Here is an 18,997-nt window from a genome sequence, read left to right as displayed (position 1 = left end):
AGTGCTTTTTCTAATAGTAAAGACTCCACAATTTCCCTTGCATTCAGATGCGACACTAAATTCTGGCTAACACAACATGATTGGAAGTGTTGTGAAGTAGTAGCTTCTAGAAATCTTCCTGCTAAAAAGAAAAAAGGAAAGGCTGGCATGTAATCTTTGCCCTTTCTTGCATTCTGCAGCTTGGAATGGGTTGCAAAAACTGAAGATCCAGCTGGGTTGCATGAGAACGTCAGCAACACACAGAAAGTACGCAGGCAACTGAGGGAGAGGGGCATGAAGACAGACTAGCGGGCTCTCTCCCTGCTGCAGCCTTGGTTGTGTACATTTGTCAAAACTCATCAAACTGTCTACTTAGTATCTGTGCATTTTACTGTAATTGTTAGGCCTCAAAACAAGACAAAAAAAAAACAAGAGAAAGCAACACCTCGAGTGCTTATACTAGCCCTAGATCACCTATCAGACCTTAAGACTTCCTTTAGCCCGCTGTTGGTTTAGGTTTTCTATCACTAATACATTTTTCATGTACCAGTATATATATTTAAAAAAAATAACACAATCAATTTAAAAAGATAAGATCCGAATACGTACAATATGCTACCATTTGTTTGTGTTTTGTAAGGTAGGGAAAGTAGAATTGGTTGCCTCTAGTTCAAGTATGGCTGAGGAACAGAAGAGAGAGAACTCACTCCGTGCACCTTCTGCATTTTGAACCATGTTGAACACACTAGCTACTCAAAAATAAGTAAATAAATGTTCTTTAATCCTGTTAAATATTCTATTTTTTTCAAATTTTAGTACATGGAGATTTTAATGATTTGAAGACTCATACTGACTTTAGTTTCAAGATGATCCCACACTGAAATAATTACCCCAAGAACAACGAGGCAAAAATGTGACAAAAGAATAAAAAAATGTTGGAAGGGGGAAAAAGGGACAGAGAGTGCTGAGAACTCTTTTTTTATGGTTAAAAGGCAAGAAAAGCATTGGGCTTATTCTACTGCTAGAAATATATATTACGTATCTTTAACTTTTCATTATCTGCATTACTGTAGAACAAACAAAAGCAGCAAATCAACATGGCCAACAAGGCTTTTTCTTCAATTAGTTGAAAGAATCGTACAAAAGGTTCTTTTTCTCATTAGAGGAGTACAGCTTATGAAGAATTGTTTTAAAAAGTAACATGAAAGTCTACGAATCAGATTGTAAATTGAAATAAAACAAGAATTTCTTAGAAATTTATCAAACTGAACTTAAGTGGTTTTCTTAACATTATTTTAAATACTGCTTATGTAAAAACCCTCTTACCTTTTTCATGGTATAAGCAATATAACAAAAGAGTTACTCAAAATCTACTGCAGTCTTAAACACGCCATTTAATTTTATATTGGTTGCCCAAGTCTCAACCTGTACATACATGTATTTTATATGATTTATTTTTATGTATGATTTTGTATGATTAGTATATATTTTATATCTCATTTTCTCACACTTACTACTATGTAATAATTAAACTGCACAAAATCTAAAACTGTTCACTTTATAAATATCCATAAAATTTTAGATTTTCATTTTTAAAAGGTAACTCAGTAAGAAAGCCCTTTCTCACACCAATGCCAGATTATGGCTATCCAGGTCCTAGAGGCCACCAACCATCTACTGATCCATTTCAACTACAACCTCTTATGTGATAAATACAAATATTCATACCCAGAAAGGAGACATCATTTACATCCTCTGGCTAATAATAGTATATACAAACATCAAATTGTTTTTGATGGGTTGGAGGGTTACAATCAAATTCACTAATCCTTTAGAAAGTCTAGTAACGAGTGTGAAAATTTCATTTGGGGTTTCTGAACACCTGTAGGCATCGACAATAATCATTAACCCCTTCAAAGTACCGGTAAATGCTCCTAAGGGCAAAGATTATATTTTTCAATACAGTTCTTTGTGTTGCCCTATAAAGCAGAATTTTGGCAACTTAGACTAAACGAACATTCAAATGCAAAACTGGCACACAATTAACACCTGGTGAGTGAACTGAACACTAACAGTTTAGAAACAATACAAGGCACAGGGAAGTAAAATTAAAATTAAGCTTTACTTCTCTGAATAAGATGTCTACACTATAAACATACAATACAAATGGCAAATTTCTTACAATGAGCACTCACACTGAGGGTCACTGATAAAGGCTTGACAGGGGGTTTTTTCTAAAGGGGAATAGTATCACTGTTACTTTAATAACCCATAAGACTAACATGCTTTGCAAGTAGAAAGGTGGGAAATTGTGTTCATTATATTTTTTAATAGGAAAGGGAAAAGGGAAAGATTTTCTCCTAGCTTCTAAATGATCAATCTGGAGGTGAAAAAAAGGACTAATCAAATTAATTTCATATGGTATTTTACAAAAAATACTAAATAAACAGCATGACACAGGGACAGGGATTACTCAAATTTGATTCTAACAAATTTTTACTTGATTCCACAGGAAACAAAGATTAGTTAACTGTAAGACCTGTCCTTAAGGGACTTACTCGAGAGGCCAAAATCTTAAGATTTTCAACAGGAATTCCCCCTGGATAAAATGACTGGTCAAGACGTAAAATATATTTAAAATCAGAGCCAATGAACAAGAGAAAGATTCAACAAGAGTCTGGTAAAACAAATGCTTGGACACATTGGGGGCTCATAAAACTAATATTCCAGTAGTCCAGGTGAGTTGGCAAGTAAATATTTTTTTTAATTTTATTTATTTATCTTTGGAGGGGAAGGGAAGGAGAGAGGGAGAGAAGTATCAATGTATGGTTGCCTTTCGTGCATCCTCTGCTGGGAACTGGCCTGCAACCCAGGCATGTGCCCTGACTGGGAATCGAACCACAATCCTTTGGTTCGTAGGCCCATGTTCGACCCACTGAGCTACACCAGCCAGGGCAGCAAGTAAATATTAATCTCCAAAATTAATGATACCTTCTATAGAATCATGTCCCCCTTTTTATGTCCCTTAAAAGGAAGGGAAATCCGTGAGATTTCCATAAAGGAAGAATTCTTATAAGAAGCTTTATGACTCTTAATTCTCTACTAAAATAAGATAATTAAAATTCAAGCAGGAAAGACAAGGCAGACTCACAAAATAAAACAAGATAATAACTACAGTAAGAATCAAGTGACTTTTCTGGTAATAAACCCAAGAATATCTTAAGTAACCAAGAAAATTTTCAATACATAGGCTGAGCCCCTGGGTCAATTAAAGAAGGAAGAAAATATTTGATTTTTTAGATTCATAAATAAAATGGTAACTAGCCTGGCTCAAGTTTTCACTTAAATTTCAAGACCATCAACCTTAATTTTAAGTGTAAAAATTCTTTATATTATAGTTTTAAAAATAAATATATGCAACTAGAATGTAATCTTTTAATTTGAGGGAAAGTTACAACCTCTTGCCAGTAAAACAAAAGGTAAGCTTTCTAGAAATGTTAATATTTGTTTGGACTAATAATAAATTTTATTAATAATATTTGCCAAAAAGAGAGGAAAAACCTGCAAGGCATTAAATAATACAAAATATGAAATCTTTTTTAAAATTTTATTTTTATTTCTTTTTAGCGAGAAGGAGGGAGGGGGAAAGTGGAGAAGGGGTGAAGGAGGGAGAATGGGAGGCGGGGAAGACACAGAGGGAGAGAGAGAGAGGGAGAGAGAAGAAACACTGATTTGCTGTCCCACAATTCATGCATTCACTGGTTGATTCTTGTATGTGCCCTGACTGGGGATCAAACCCTCAACCTTGGTGTACCTAATATTAACTAAATGAGGTACCCAGCCAGAGGTAAAAAATAAATTCTTAAATAACGGCTACTACTATTTGCCAAATAATACACAGAAGATCTGTAAAATAGTGCTAAGATGAAAAGTGACACAGGTGAACTAAAGCATTTAGCATGGTGCCTGGCATATAAAATATACTGTACTTTTTTTAGTAAATGAATAATAGGCCTTGAAATTCCACAAGTTAAAAAAGGTGGGTATATAACTAGTTTATTAAGCTAACCATATAACACATTAAACAAAACACAGGCAAAGAAAATGTCAAATGAAAGACAGGACTCCTAAAGCATAAAGCCTATGACCTTCTCTGGACTTATTTTCAGGATCCCTTTTCACAGTCCTATCTGCAGTCTCTCGGGCTGAGCTAAAGCACAGTGGTGATGGTGGTGGTGGTGGTGGTGGTGGTGGTGGTGGTGGTGGTGATGAGGGTGGTGATGAGGGTGATGATGAGGGTGATGATGAGGGTGATGATGAGGGTGATGATGAGGGTGATGATGAGGGTGATGATGAGGGTGATGATGAGGGTGGTGATGAGGGTGGTGATGAGGGTGGTGATGAGGGTGGTGATGAGGGTGGTGATGGTGGTGATGCGCTCTTCACATAGGGGTAGGGAAAGGCCGCCTAAACTACAGAACCTCTCCCCTACAGCTACACCGACTGGTGGGTAGAAAGTAAAGAGAACCTCCAGAGAATAATTCTGATTACTGAACTTGAAATAAAATCTCTTGCCCTACTTTGGAAACAAGTTTACCTCTCCCAGTTCCTGGACAATAGCGCAAATGTGTCCTCTGAGACTTCCTTGTCAAACTCAAATTTCACATTCAGAAACTCCAGCTAATCAATAATTTCCTACTGTAGTTGCAACAGTGATTTTACAATTACAAAGAGACAACTTTATAAACAATACTAACTTCAAAAAAAACTTAAAGCTATAAATTTAAATAGCCCAGATATGTCCCTAAAGAGGGAAAAAAGAAGCTAAGCCTTTAATTAATTATGTGTCTATAATTTAGGGACTTAAGATATGAAGCTTAGAATTTAGTAAGGGAGATAAGACTAATACACAGAACGTAATTAGCAGTAACTAATGATACTTCATGAAGTGCTAAGTGGCTGTGTACTCAATACACACCCACAGGAGTTCAGAAAATGGAAAGGCTCCAGAGGGATTGGAGACTCCAAGGAGGTTTTACCAGAACAGACTTCTTACAAAGGATGATTATATTTAGGCAAATGGGAAGGGCAAGGCAAGGCAGAGGGAACCGCCCAACCGAGCACCACCAGGTTTGTGGCCGGCAGTCCCAAAGTCACGTGAAGGAGGAGGACGGGATGCACCATTTTACAGGAAGTCTAAAAAGTTGTTTTTAAATGTGAGGCCACAGAAACCTAGAGCAGGATAGTAACATCCCAGTGGAATTTTTATTCAATTAACCAGGCAACTACACAGGTAATGTAAGACAGCAGGTAATGGATTATTAAAACTGTAACACAGACAATTATAGAAATCTAAATTGAGATTTATCACTGGTCTAGATCTATGCTACCCAATACGGAATCCACTAGCCACATGTGGTTTTTGAGCTCCTGAAATATCACCAGTTTAAACTGTGATGAGCCATTAAGTGTAAAGTGCACATTGAATTTCAAAGACTTTATATGAAAAAAGAATGTAAACTACCTCCATTTTTATATTGATAACACTGAAATCATGTTTAGGATATATTATATTATATAATATATTATTAAAATTATTTTCAGATATTTCCTTTTACTTTTTTTCCCTTTTTTCCTTTTACTTTTTAAAACGTGGCTAAAAAAATTTTTAATCACACGTAGCTCATTTCTATTGAACTATTCTCTGACTAACTCTACTTTCCTAACCCTCCCCCCTCCCATTCCCATGATTTATTACAATTTTAACATGTGCCCATAAATACACACACACATACACCACTGTACTAATATATTTTACACACAGAATAAACTTATGCAAAAATAAATACTGAAATGATGACAAAATAAATAGAAGTTCTAATATTTTTCTTTTTGCAATCCAATGGACTATCCCATAGCCTCCGCTGTGGGGGTCTAGGATGTTACCAGAATGACTGACTAGGAAAAGACAAATCCAAGCGAAAGATTCACTAAAAGTTTAGTAACTGGTTAACTGCGAGAGCAAAGGAGAGAAGATGGACTAAGTATGACATAATGGACATCTACCATTTGCTACTCAGCATCCAGCAGCCCCCCAATTTCCCTGTGGAATCCACTTCTCTCTCATCATGCCACTGAGGTAGCAATGACCCAAGCCCCTGCTCCAGGAGTAGGCCCATGCTGGCTAAATAAATTAGGTATCTGTAGTCTCAGTGACTGGTTCCAAAATGTCAGAAATGTAACCCCAAATCATTGAGAGATACAAGACATTTCCCGGAGCCTCTGGGAAGAGAAATGAATGCTCTTCTAGCAGGGCTTCTAAAACTGAGTCTCAAAGACACCCCACCAAGAGGTTTAGGTATAGAATTCAGGACCTATAAACTCAGATGAAGGGGTAAAATTGTATCTTTACTTTCACTTACCTGCAACTGAAATTTAGTATTTTCTTCCACTGAATTCAGTCAACCGTCAGCAATATTACCAATATGTGACCTTATCACCAGCAGAAATCACAGATACTTCCTATCACCTGATCACCAGTTATACATACCTCCAAACAATGTTCACTGCTACCTAGAATTTACTAGATTTATTATTAAATAAATCTTATTTAATAAAGCACATATTAATCTTATAACTTAAAAGATATTTTCACAACTATGTTTTTTCCTTATGTTTTTTCCTTTTTTAAACATTATAAATCCAGGAATTTTTTAATCCAAAAGTTCAAAACATTTAGATGATAAATACCATCACAAAGCAAAGATAGTTCTATCATTGGGAATTTACTCAAATATTTTACATACTACTAAGTCAAAGAGAAAAAACCGTATGGTAGAGGATAGCTCTCAGGTACTTTCTCCCTGTAACAGACATGCAACTCTCTAGCCCAGAAGAGGTCAGCCATGAGATCATGGGAAGGCACCTCACCCGACAGGGGCCACCTTCCATGTCCAAGGCCTGCGTCTTGATTGTCTACCCTTGAAATTATTAGTGAAGCTTGACACTGGGGAAGATCTCTGATTCATGTGATTCTGATTTGTTATACTCGATTATAGATAGTCAATTTTAAAAATCATTTTAATTTTTCAATTACAGTTGAGATACATTATGACATTAGTTTCAGGGGTACACTCCAGTGATGAGACATTATATAACTTAGTAAGTGATCATCCCAATAAATCTCATTCCCATCCAACATCAGTTATTAGAGTATTATTGTCTATATTCCCTATGCTGTACTTTACATTCCCATGACTATTCTGTAACTACCAATTTGTACGTCTTAAACCTTTCATCTTTTTCACCCACCCTCCCAAATCTCCCTCCCATCTGGAAATCATCAAAATGTTCTCTGTATCTGAGTCTGTTTCTGTTCTACTTGTTTACTTTTTTAGATTCAATTGTTGACAGATATGTATTTATTGCCATTTTACTACTCATATTTTTTTTTGCCTTCTTCTTAAACAAGATGCTTTAACACTTCAAATGATACTGGTTTGGTAGTAATGAGCTCCTTTAGCTTTTTCGTGTCTGGGAAGCTCTTTATATGTCCTTTGATTCTATTTTTTAAGTGTATTTTATTGATCATGCTATTACAGCTGTCTCTTTTCTCCCCTTTATTCCCCTCCGCCCTGTACCCCCTCTCCCACAATCATTTCCCCACCCTACTTCATGTCCATGGGTTGTACATGTAAGTTCTTTGGCTTCTACATCTCCTATACTATTCTTAACCTCCCCCTGTCTATTTGTACCTACCATTTATGCTTCTTATTCCCTCTACCAATTCCCCCATTCTCCCCCCCTCCCTCCCTGCTGCTAACTCTCCATGTGATCTCCATTTCTATGATTCTGCTCCTGTCCTAGTTGTTTGCTTAATTTTTGTTTTCATAGGTTTAGTTGCTGACAGTTGTGATTTTGTGGTCACTTTACTGTTCATATTTTTGATCATCTTCTTTTCCTTAGATAAGTCCCTTTTAACATTTCATATGATACAAGCTTGGTGATGATGAACTCCTTTAACTCAACCTTGTCTGGGAAGCACGTTTTCTGCCCTTCCATTCTAAATGAAAGCTTTGCTGGATGGAGTAATCTTGGATGTAGGTCGTTGCCTCTCATTCATAACTCTGAACACTTCTTTCCAGCCCCTTCTTGCCCGTAAGGTTTCTTTTGAGAAATCAGCTGATAGTCTTATGGGACCTCCTTTGTAGGTAATGGTCTCCTTTTCTCTTGCTGCTTTTAAGGTTCTCTCATCTTTAACCTTGGGTAATATTAATTATGATGTGCTTTGGTGTGTGCTTCCTCGGGTCCAATTTCTTTGGGATTCTCTGAGCTTCCTGGATTTCCTGGAATTCTATTTCTTTTGCCAGACTGAGGGAGTTCTCCTTCAAATAAGTTTTCGATTTCTTTCATTTATTTATTTATCTTTAGAGGAGAAGGGAAGGAGAGAGGGAGAGAAGTATCAATGTTTGGTTGCCTCTCGTGTGTCCCCCGCTGGGAACTGGCGTGCAACCCAGGCACGTGCCCTGACTGGGAATCAAACTCAATCCTTTGGTTCGCAGGCCCGGACTCAATCCACTGAGCTACACCAGCCAGGGCATACGTTTTCAATTTCTTGCTCTTCCTCTTCTCCTCCTGGCACCCCTACGATTTGGTTGTTGGAACATTTAAAGTTGTCCCAGAAGTTCCTAAGCCTCTCCTCACTTTTTGAATTCTTATTTCTTCATCCTGTTCTGGTTGAATGTTTATTTCCTCCTTCTGGTCCAAATTGTTGATTTGAGTCCCAGTTTCCTTCCCTTCATTGTTGCTTCCCTGTACCTTGTGCTTTATTTCACTTTGCATAGTATTTACTTCTTCTATTTTGCAACCATACTCAACTATTTGTTAGCATCCTGATTACCAGTGTTTTGAACCCTGCATCTGATAGGTTGGCTATCTCTTCATTGCTTACTTCTATTTTTGGAGTTTTGATCTGTTCTTTCATTTGGGCCATATTTCTTTGTCTTGGTGCACCTGTTGTTGTAAGGGGTGGAACCTTAGGTATTCACGAGGGTGGGGCAACTCACTTCCCTGTGTTGTAGTGCTATATGTTGGGGAGGGGTTCAAGAGGGACCAGTGCCTCTTGCTCAGCCCTCCACCAGCTTTCAGTCACTTCCCTTGCTACCCACAAGTAAACTGAGCCCTTCTGGTGCTGGCTCTTGGATGGGTGGGTTTGCGTACATTCTAGGATCCTGTGGGTATCTCCAATGAACTCTGTGAGGCTGGGAGTTTTTCCAACTGCTGCAACCCCTAAAGGTTTTATATCCAGAGGTTTTGAGGCTTTCTTTTCCCACACTGGAACCCTGAGTTGTGCAGTCTGTCTCACTCCCCAGTTGTTCCTCCTGGTTTATCCACACACAAATGTGGGTCCAACTAATCCACAGGCTGACGCCTCACCTGCCCTAGTCATCCAGTTGCTGCCTTGCGGCATGTTCTCTCCACCTTAGCAGCCCGTCTCTGCCCCTTCTACCAGTCAGTCTGAATGTTTCTTCTTTAACTCCTTGGTTGTCAGACTGCCACAGAGTTCAATTTTCTGGCAGTCCTGGTTATTTTTTGTTTTTAAATTTGTTGTTGTCCTTTTGGTTGTACGAGGAGGCAAAATATATCTACCTATGCCTCCATCTTAGCCAGAAGTCTACTATGTCCTTCAATTCTAAATGACAGCTTTGCTACACAGAGTAATCTTGGTTGTAGGTCTTTGCTTTTCAAACTGAATTATTTCTTGCCAATCCCTTCTGGCCTGCAAAATTTCTGTTGTGAAATCTGCTGACAGTCTTATAGAAGCACCCTTGTAGGTAACTAACTGCTTTTCTCGCTGCTTTCTATCTTTGTCTTTTAACCTTTTGCATTTTAATTACATGTCTTAGTGTGAGCCTCTTTGGGTTCATCTTGTTTGGGAACCTCTGCACTTTCTGAAATTGTCTATTTCCTTCACCAGGTTAGAGAAGTTTTCTATCCTTTTTTTTCAAATAGGGTTTCAATGTCTTGCTCTCTCCTCCTTCCAGCACACCCCCAAGATGAAAATGTTGGTATCCCTGAAGTTGTTCCAAAGGCTCCTTACACTATCCTCATTTTTTGATTGGTTGTTTTTTGCTTCCTTACATTCCAAATCACTACTTTAATTCTCAGCTTCACCTACTCTGTTGATTCTCTGTAATTGATTTTACATTTCGGTTAGTGTTTCCTTCATTTCTGACTGGTTCTTTTTATGGTTTCCATGACCGCTGTTATGCTGTTGAAGTTCTAAGTTCATTTACTCTTTCCCTAAGTTCATTGAGCATCCTCATAACCAGTGTTTTAAACTCTCTACCTAGTAGATGGTTTGTCTCCATTTTGTTTAGTTCTTTTTCTGGAGTTTTGTTTTTTCTTTTATTTGGGATAGCTTGTCTCCTCATTTTGGCAGCTCCCCTGTGTTTGTTTTATGCATTAAGTAGAACTACTACATCTCCCTGGCTTGGCAGCAGGACCTAATGTATAGGTGCTCTGTAGCATCCAGTGGCACAGTCTCACTAGTCACCCGAGCTGCCTCCACTGCACTGTGGGTTATATACACCCTCCTGCTGTAGTATGAGCCTAATTATTGTTGGCACACCTATGGCTGGGATTTACCCCCAGGCTAAGCTACTGCAAGGACTGGCTGAGACAAATGCCCACAGCCATGGGGCCCACCCCATGGAGTAGGACTTAGAAGCTCTGAGGCCACTCTTGAGTGTGTCACCTGTGGAAGTAGCTCAGTGATGCTACAACATGTTCTGAAGCTCTCCACTCAATCTGCTGGTGTGGCCTCTCAGGAAGTGCGAGGCTGGCTACCGCTAGTGCTGGGGCCACTTAAGGAGAGGTCTAGAGCATGCTGAGGCCAGATGATGCTTGTTTGAGCAATTTTAGAGAAGTCCGAAGCATAGGCCAAGATAGGCCATGGGTATAGAAATGCCACTGGAGTGCACCTGGGTGTCAGCATATCATCAGGACAGGTGATAGCCAGGTTGATGGAGACTCATGGCACTCCCCAGCTGGCTCTTTGAGGGAAAGATCAGAAAAAGAACAATGGCTTCTGCCAGCACTTCTGTCTGGGAGAAAGCTGCCCCTCTAGCTCTAGCCCTGATGCCAGCCAGGGTACCTCCCTGTATATCTCTGATGCCTTTCAAGCTGCTACAGCAGCACTGGAACTTGTAAGTCTGTGGGAAGGCTCTTTAGGAGGAACTGCCTGGGACTCCAGAAGCCTACCTGTCGGTCTCAGTCTCAATTCCTGCTGGTTTTTACAACCAGAAGTTATGGGGACTTCTCTTCCCGGCACTGCAACCCTGGGTTGGGGGATCTGGTGTGGGGCTAAGACTCCTTGTTCCTCAGAGGGGACCTTTCAATTTTTACCTGCCACATGTGGGTGTGAGATCAAATCATTCTGAGTCTCCACCCCTCCTGCCAGTTTCAATGTTGCTTCTTCTTTATATACTTAGTTGTAGATCTTCTGTCCAGCTAGATTTCAGGTGGTTCTGAATGATGGTTGTTTTGTAGTTTAGTTGTAATTTGGATGTAATTGTGGGAGGATGCTAGTATCACATTTACCTACACCACTGTCTTGACTGGAAGCCAACTATATTTCAGTATAACTGGTTTTTAGTCCTATGTATTAAAAAATATTACTCAGAAAGGGGTCTCCCATCCAAGTACTAACCAGGCCTGACCCTGCTTAGCTTCCGAGATCAGACAAGATCGGGCACGTTCAGGGTGGTATGGCCGTAGACGGAAAGGGGTCTCTTGAGCAAAATAGTCAAGAGCCCTGCCCTATATAGCTTCTGCAGAAGCTCTCCTTCCCCTCCTCTGGACTTGATGGCATGAGGACATAGGGCTTGAGGTGTGGACAAACATGCTGTAACCACAAAGGAACCAACACCTTAGAAGCAAAATTCATTAAGAAAAAAAAGGAGGATGAGGTTCTGATCACATAAATAAAAGTAGATCAAGCTTTACCTCTGGATTTTTCAGTATAGTCAGCCAATAAATTTGAGTTGGGTTTTCCCTTATACTCACAATATAAAAAATTTAAATGGTATGGTTGATTTCTATAGTATCTATCTCAGGAAACTATAACTATATCCCTGTCTTTGTATAGAAATAGAAAAATTAGAAAAGGTATAACTTTGTCACATTGATGGGATCTGGGGAAAATTAGTTTTCCACAAACTGAGTGTACTGAACACTCAGTACTCACTCCAATCTATTCTCACCAAACTTCTTGCTTTATAGAAGATGGAAAACCAGAAGCTGAGGTTTTACATATGATCTAAATGTGGCCAAGCAGGCATACCTGCAAAAGACACGCACAGTATCAGCCACATCTATCTGCCAATCACATGTACTAAATTTATCTTTAAGAAAAAGGACACGGATGGTAGAAAGTAATATACAATAATGGCTCTGCCCAAGGAAATTAAACTGCCGTCAAGTGTGGCGGCAGCAACAGTGTTCTGACTCAACAACCTGGCCCATGGCAGCAGTGTGCAAGTTCTGTCTGCAATGGCGTTCTAGCGTTTGTTCCAAGAAACTCAGTCTAAACTGTCTATTCAGTCCTCTTCAAGTTTACCTATCTTCCTTTCCCAGTAAGTCCCATTTGCTACAATTACTTAGAGCAAATGCTCTTGCTACAGATTCCTGAACAGTAAGTTAAGTACAAAGTAAACAAGGATATACAAAAAGAAGCATTTCATTAGCAGTTAGAAACCTAACTGTTAACAGCTTATGGTTTCAGATGTAGGCATGACCTGGAAACAACTACAATTAACAAGCCCTAAGAGGCAAGGCCAAATTATAAGGAGTACCACAAAAAGCCAAGAACAGAACTTTGGATAGTTTGGATCTAGAAGAGTTACCAACAACTTTAAGAAATCAGAAGAAAACAAAAACAAGCAAAGAACCAAGAGAAGAGAACTCAAAAGATGATGAGGTCTTGACCTGGCTGGTGTGGCTCAACAGACTGAGCACCGGCCTGTGAATCAAAAGGTCACAGGTTCGATTCGCAGTCAGGGCACACGCCTGGCTTTTGGAGCAGGTCCCTGGTTGGAGGCAGACAACTGATGTTTATCTCTCACATCGCTGTTTCTCTACCTCTCTTTCTCCCTCTCTTCTCCTCTCTCTGAAAATAAAATATTTTTTAAAAAGAAAAGATGAAGAGGTCTCCTATACAACTAAATACCAAAGATGACAAAGAGGATAAGAATGTAACTAAAAGATGTTTTTCACATTACTCCCTCCCTTAAAAACTGTTATTGGGTGCTAAATAATGCTCAAATTCCTCCCAAAATTGGGTCCCAACCACCCTGTCTGCACTCATTCCTTTATACCATAACTTCTAATTGCAGTCTATTAAAAAAAAAATCTGGATCCTAAAATAAAGGCCAATTCAAGACCCACACCTAGGAAGCTTTCTCTGGCAATAATCAGTTGCATTCTCTGAATCCATGTAACATTTATTTTTCTTTGGACATCTAACTAAAGCCCAAACTAATTTATAAGCTTAAAAAGAACAGGGACTGTGTTTTTGATTTTCTTATGTTCTGTACCCCTAACACAATGCCATTCAAATGTGCTGCTAACAAGGCAGGCCCTTTGAAAAGGTAGTTTCAGAAAGAACAGGCAGTAGTGGAAGTAAGATTGCAAGAAATTAAAATGTTAATTAAATTGATTAGGACAGGCATGAAGGAACTTTCTATAGTGACAGTAACAATTCTATAGTGTGTCAAGATTATGGGTTACACAGCTGTACATATGAACTTAACCCAACTAAGAGAATGATACACATAAGATCAGTATTTCTCCTACATATAAATTTTGCCTAAAAAAGAAATGTTCATGATAGGTACACTGAAGTATTTAGGGATAAAGTATATTTACTCTGAAATACAACAAAAATATGAGACGAATTAATGAATGGATATAAGTAGTAAGGGAAGATAGGATGGACAGATAGATAAGCAAATACTATAAAATATGAATTACAGAGCCATGGCCACTGTGGCTCAGTTGGCTGGAGCACTGTCCCATAAACTAAAAGGTTGCAGGTTTGATTCCCGGTCAGGGAACATGCCTAGTTTCCAAGTTAGGTCCCCCATCAGAGAGCACACCAGAGGCTATCAATTGATGTTTGTCTCCCTCTCTAAAATCAATTAAGCATATCCTCATGAAGGAATATATATACATATGTATATGTATAGGTGTGTGTGTATATATATATATATATATACTCTGGTTTCTCTTCAGATCCCCTATAATTATATATATATATATATTATATATAGTTCATATATATATATGAATTACAGATTCCAGGTTGTGGATATTTAGCATTCAATGTACAAACAATTCTTGCAACTTTACTGTAATTGCAAATTTTCATTATAAAAATAATAAGAAAAGAAAGCAAATAATGAAAATGAAGGCTGTGAAAGGCTCATGTATTTCAGAAGTTTACCAAAGGACTGACAAAGAAGGTATATACCTGCCTCTGAGAGTGTGATGTCTAGACTTTCCCTCTTCTAACTACCTCAAATTAATTGTTTTTATTTATTTATTTATTTTAGCTTCTTCCAATTTTAGACTGCATATACAGACTAGTTCTGGCCTTAAGTACTTATTCTTGCCTCAGAGAAAGAGCTTATTCTCTTAAACTCACTCCATTTATTCTAGGGCTATCCAAATCTGTGGATTTTAGACCCTCTGATAATCTGTTCCCCAATCTTTTTACCTGAGTTTCTAATACTTCCTTAAACCGACCTTTAGACAAGGTCTCTGGGCAATCTGGCATAACATAAATGGTTTATCCTCTTGGTCCAATTCTGGCCCCTCAGACCCACGGCCCTCCATAGCAAAGCAATGTTAAAACAAAGAGTCCTTACAGCAAGGACAATTCATCTGAGTGCCTGGCTAAGTACCTGGCATAGAGGTACTCAAGAAATGTTTGTTGGATTAACGAACCGCATACCTGACAATACACATATACAGCTTAGTTTCACATTTATACCCACATTGTACTGAGGAGAGTAAATATATGCTAGGATTCTGAAGGTGAGTATTTATAAAGATCTGAAGCTTCTCCTGTGGAGCTAAACAGAAGATGCAGTTGGAAATGACAGGCTGATAAACTCCCTCAACTATCATTAAGAAACACCTACACTTTAACCAGGAATACTTTCCCTGATAACACAGTAAATTCATCAGCTTCAAAATACCATAAGCATGAACTAAAGGAAAGAAGAGAAATTATGCAAAGATAAGGATTGATAGGAATTCAATTTCCAAATGACCTAAATGTATTCGGAGTTAATCTGGTCTTTTTTGTTTTTGTTTCCAAAGGACTGCAGATTATGCACTTGCTGAATTTTGCCTTTGTCACACATGACCTAACAAGGAAGGCATTCATTATACCACAGCGGCTTCCCTCAAGTATCTGGTTCTAAACAGCTGCAAACTTTGGAAGATAACACCAAATGATGTCTCTAACGATTAGTATGTTCTCGCCCCAACAAATATTAAAACAAGTTATTATTTACTGTTAATATGTGTTTACATCAGGAACATGGTAAACTGACTCAGTATAAACTTTAAATTTAGAAAATAAAGTAGAAAGTCTGCATAAGAATTTCAATTGTATCTTCAGAGAATAATGGATCCAATAAACACATCCTAAAGAATCTCCACAATTTGGCGCTTTCACTCTTCATATTTGTTTTTATCTGTCAGAGAAAATGCTGCATCACTAACTGGCTGATTTAGTCCCTTCATACGCTATAACTGGATAAAATGACAAAATATTTTAAAATAATAATAAACCTGACCTCAAATAATTTCCACTTATAACAAGTAAGAGATGCTTCCTAGGCCCAAAACAGCAAAGCTGAAAAATATCCTGTGGAAAGTAGAAACAAACTGTAAAAATGTTTCAGAAGAGTTACGGCTTGTTAGCTACGCAACTATATGCATAACCTGGCTTTTTTACAGCTGCCATTGTTCCCTCGGCCACATCAAAATACACAAAGACGTTTATTCTCTACCTATTAACTCATTTTCCATGAGGAAAAATGAAAGTCCCTCCTACTTTGGCCGTGCATTTCCCCCCTCTTCGAAATGCACTGCCAAGGAGGAGCTATTTTATTATCATCATTTGTTTATCTTCCAAATCACATTCAGTTTGACTTTCATCCCTTCCTATTTACACTAAGTACACTTCATTTTACACAGAGACATGTAGCCCCAGAAAGGCCACCTAGAAAAGACACACACAAGGGTCCTTTTTATACCTCCTTCGATGTCATCATTACATATCTTGTCACGACTCTTTCATCTTAAAAAGTAGGTAACACCCTCAATAGCAGCAGTACCTATCAGCCTTGAGGACCGAAAGGCTCAAATATTGTCTCAAGAATCTTCACTCAACACTGTCATCATAGAGTTCCCAATTTCTTTTAAAAAAGAAGTATAACTCTCAGAAGTACACACAATGCTGCTGAATTTCCAAGGTATGGTGAGGATCAAAATGGGATTTACAGGAAAGCTTTGTTTTGTGAACTTCCAGTCAAATCTAATTAATGAGGGTAAATTTTTGCTTCCATTTCCTGCATTAAAAGGCACAGCATAACTTTCACCTGCAGGTTGATACAAAATCCAGAGAGATGATATATTATCAATTATCTATAAAAAACAACTGGGGAGTAAGGAGTATTAACCACAACAACAAAAAACCTACCTTAAAAGTCAAAGGTCAGTGAAGGACTGAAGACTCCTATCCAAGCTTCCTGCTGAAAACACAAAATTGTAATTACCCTTCAATTGTAAGCCATCTACCTTTCAAACTAGATTCCAATAAATGATTCTACAGAGGAAGAAATGATAAAAGTATTGACATTCTGGACCTGAAGAGGCAAATGACTAGCTTCTCTTCCTGTCTGATCTCTTGAAAGGTTTGGAAGAAAACCAAGAAACCTTTTTTTAAAATTCTGTAGTTTCATATTTGAAAGCACCACAGACAAAAATTTTAGTTACATGTCCAAACAAGCAGCCAAGAGATGTTATTATATTGCAGGGCCTATCCTTAGTAAGTGAGCATGAAAAAGGCTTGTTGCTGAGCTATAACCCTAGGAAACCCTCAATTATCCAGGGTAGCATGAGGCAGAGACAATCTGGATAAATTAAATTTACTTAAGAACTGAATTAATTCAAATATCATGCCCCTTACAATAGAGAAAGTTCACTTAAGATCTGCTCCCCCCCTTCCAGGCCATTCTCCACAAAATTAGGAACTAGCAGATAGATGATCTCCAAACTATCTAGGAAAAAAAAAAAAAAGTAAAGCAACTGAATTACCAGCACTCAGATTGGGTATATTTTTTCCACAATTCCAATCTCAAACCATCCAACTATGAGTTTAGCTTCTTGAAAGACATTTACATTAAACCCTAACCCCCCCGTCCCCCCCAAAAATCCCTCATTATGTAGCTGTTTCTAAATCAAATGCGTCTTACATTAAAATTCACTAACAATGCCTGTTTGAAGTTAAAGAATTTGACGACTACTACATTAAAATTGTAAAATGCAGGTAGCAAACAACTTTCGATTCAAACCCTCAACGATTCCAGACTGAACTTCCTTTCTCTTCCCTCCGGAACCAACAGGCCCTTCCGCGCCAAGGTCCCGGCCAGGGCCTGCAGTGACATCACAGCCCAGCTCCTGGAACACCTGACGTCACAGACACGCGGACTCAGAGCACTATGACTTCATTACCAACTGGGGCCGACCCACTGTCGCCTTGCGCCTGCCAGGAGGCTGAAGAAGCTTCCAAGCCTCCGTCCTGCCGGGTCCCGAGACAGGTTAAGGACAGACTCCAGCTCACCTGCGCCGGGACAGGAAGAACTGGGTGGCCGAGCCCAAGCGGGCGCGACCCTGCGAGGCGACCCCCCCCCCCCCCGCCAGGGCCCGACTTCCTCACTGGCCCTCACTGGGACCCGGAGTTGGGAGACCCGGTCCGCTGTCTCACCACGGCCTATACGTAATCTGCTAGGCTTCAGCCCGGACCGGGGACCCCGCTCCCGCCCGCCGGTCCGCCCGACCCTCTGTGGCACGCGGGGGCGCGCAGTGCCCAGCCCGTGTGCGGGCCGAGGCCCGCCCGGGAGGAGGTGCTGGCCGCCGGCTCCCTGCCCCAAACGCGCCCGCAGCGCCTCGCGCTCCGGACTCGCGGGCGGTGCCCCCGCCCCCACCCGCCCCGCGTCCCCGGAGCTCAGGAGAGCGGCGAGAGGGGGGCGGGGAATGGCCACGGTGGCCGCCGCCGAGCTCCAACCGCGCTGCCCTAGCGCGACGCCTCCCGGCTCCGACCCACCTGCGCTCCTGTCCGGCCCCGGCCTGGCCCGGGGCTGCACACCGCGATGCAGCGGCGGCTGCGGCGGCAGGAGGCCTGACTCGCTCCCTACTGCTGTGGCCGACCGAGCGCCCACGGCGGCGCGGCGAAGCCCAACGCTCGCCCCGAATCCCATTTGTTTGGCTAAAACGGCGTGACGTCACGCGCCGGCCCAACCGACGGTTGGCCAAGGGAGGGGCCGCGAGATTGGGGGTTGCACCGCCCCCTGCCGGGCACTTTGTGTATTTCGGCCGCTGAGAGCGAAGAGTGAGGAACTTTGAGGGAGAACTGGGTGAAGCATCTGTGGGCCATCAAATGGTGGCGAAAAATGAAACTCCAGCACGGTCTGTAGGGGAAGCAGTCAAACCCTGAGGCCAACCGGAATGGCAGTAACACCAGTGTTCAGTCAATAAACTTAACAAGTGTGTTAATACTCATGGGTAGACCTGGAGCTATAAATGCTGTTAGATTACTATTATATACCGCAGGTGACTTGGGTTCCAATTCTGATTCTGCTACCATGCCTGGAAAGCTGGGCTTCAGAATTCTCATTTGTAAAATGAGGGAGTTGGGAGAGTCCCTCTAACTCACTCTCTTCTG

At 40.2% G+C, this 18,997-nt stretch overlaps 1 protein-coding gene across 2 annotated transcripts in view; it reads right to left on the bottom strand.

Annotated features, from left to right (window-relative positions):
* Nucleotides 1-18,467, bottom strand: part of FBXO34 (F-box protein 34) — a 79,001-nt gene extending 60,534 nt beyond the window's left edge. For both annotated transcript variants that reach the window (XM_037054355.1, XM_037054354.1), the window contains exons 1-2: nucleotides 18,380-18,467; nucleotides 16,754-16,805 (exon numbers count right to left, since the gene is read on the bottom strand). The gene's annotated coding sequence lies outside the window, so the exon portion shown is untranslated. The remainder of the gene's footprint in view (nucleotides 1-16,753; nucleotides 16,806-18,379) is intronic.
* Nucleotides 18,468-18,997: the final 530 nt, after the last annotated feature.

The sequence above is a fragment of the Sturnira hondurensis genome, unplaced genomic scaffold (genome assembly GCF_014824575.4).
Source record: "Sturnira hondurensis isolate 20B ecotype Veracruz unplaced genomic scaffold, ASM1482457v3 Scaffold0008196, whole genome shotgun sequence".
Lineage (NCBI taxonomy): Eukaryota > Metazoa > Chordata > Mammalia > Chiroptera > Phyllostomidae > Sturnira > Sturnira hondurensis.
Note: the sequence above shows the minus strand (reverse complement) of the source record. Positions and strands in the feature narration are given on the sequence as shown.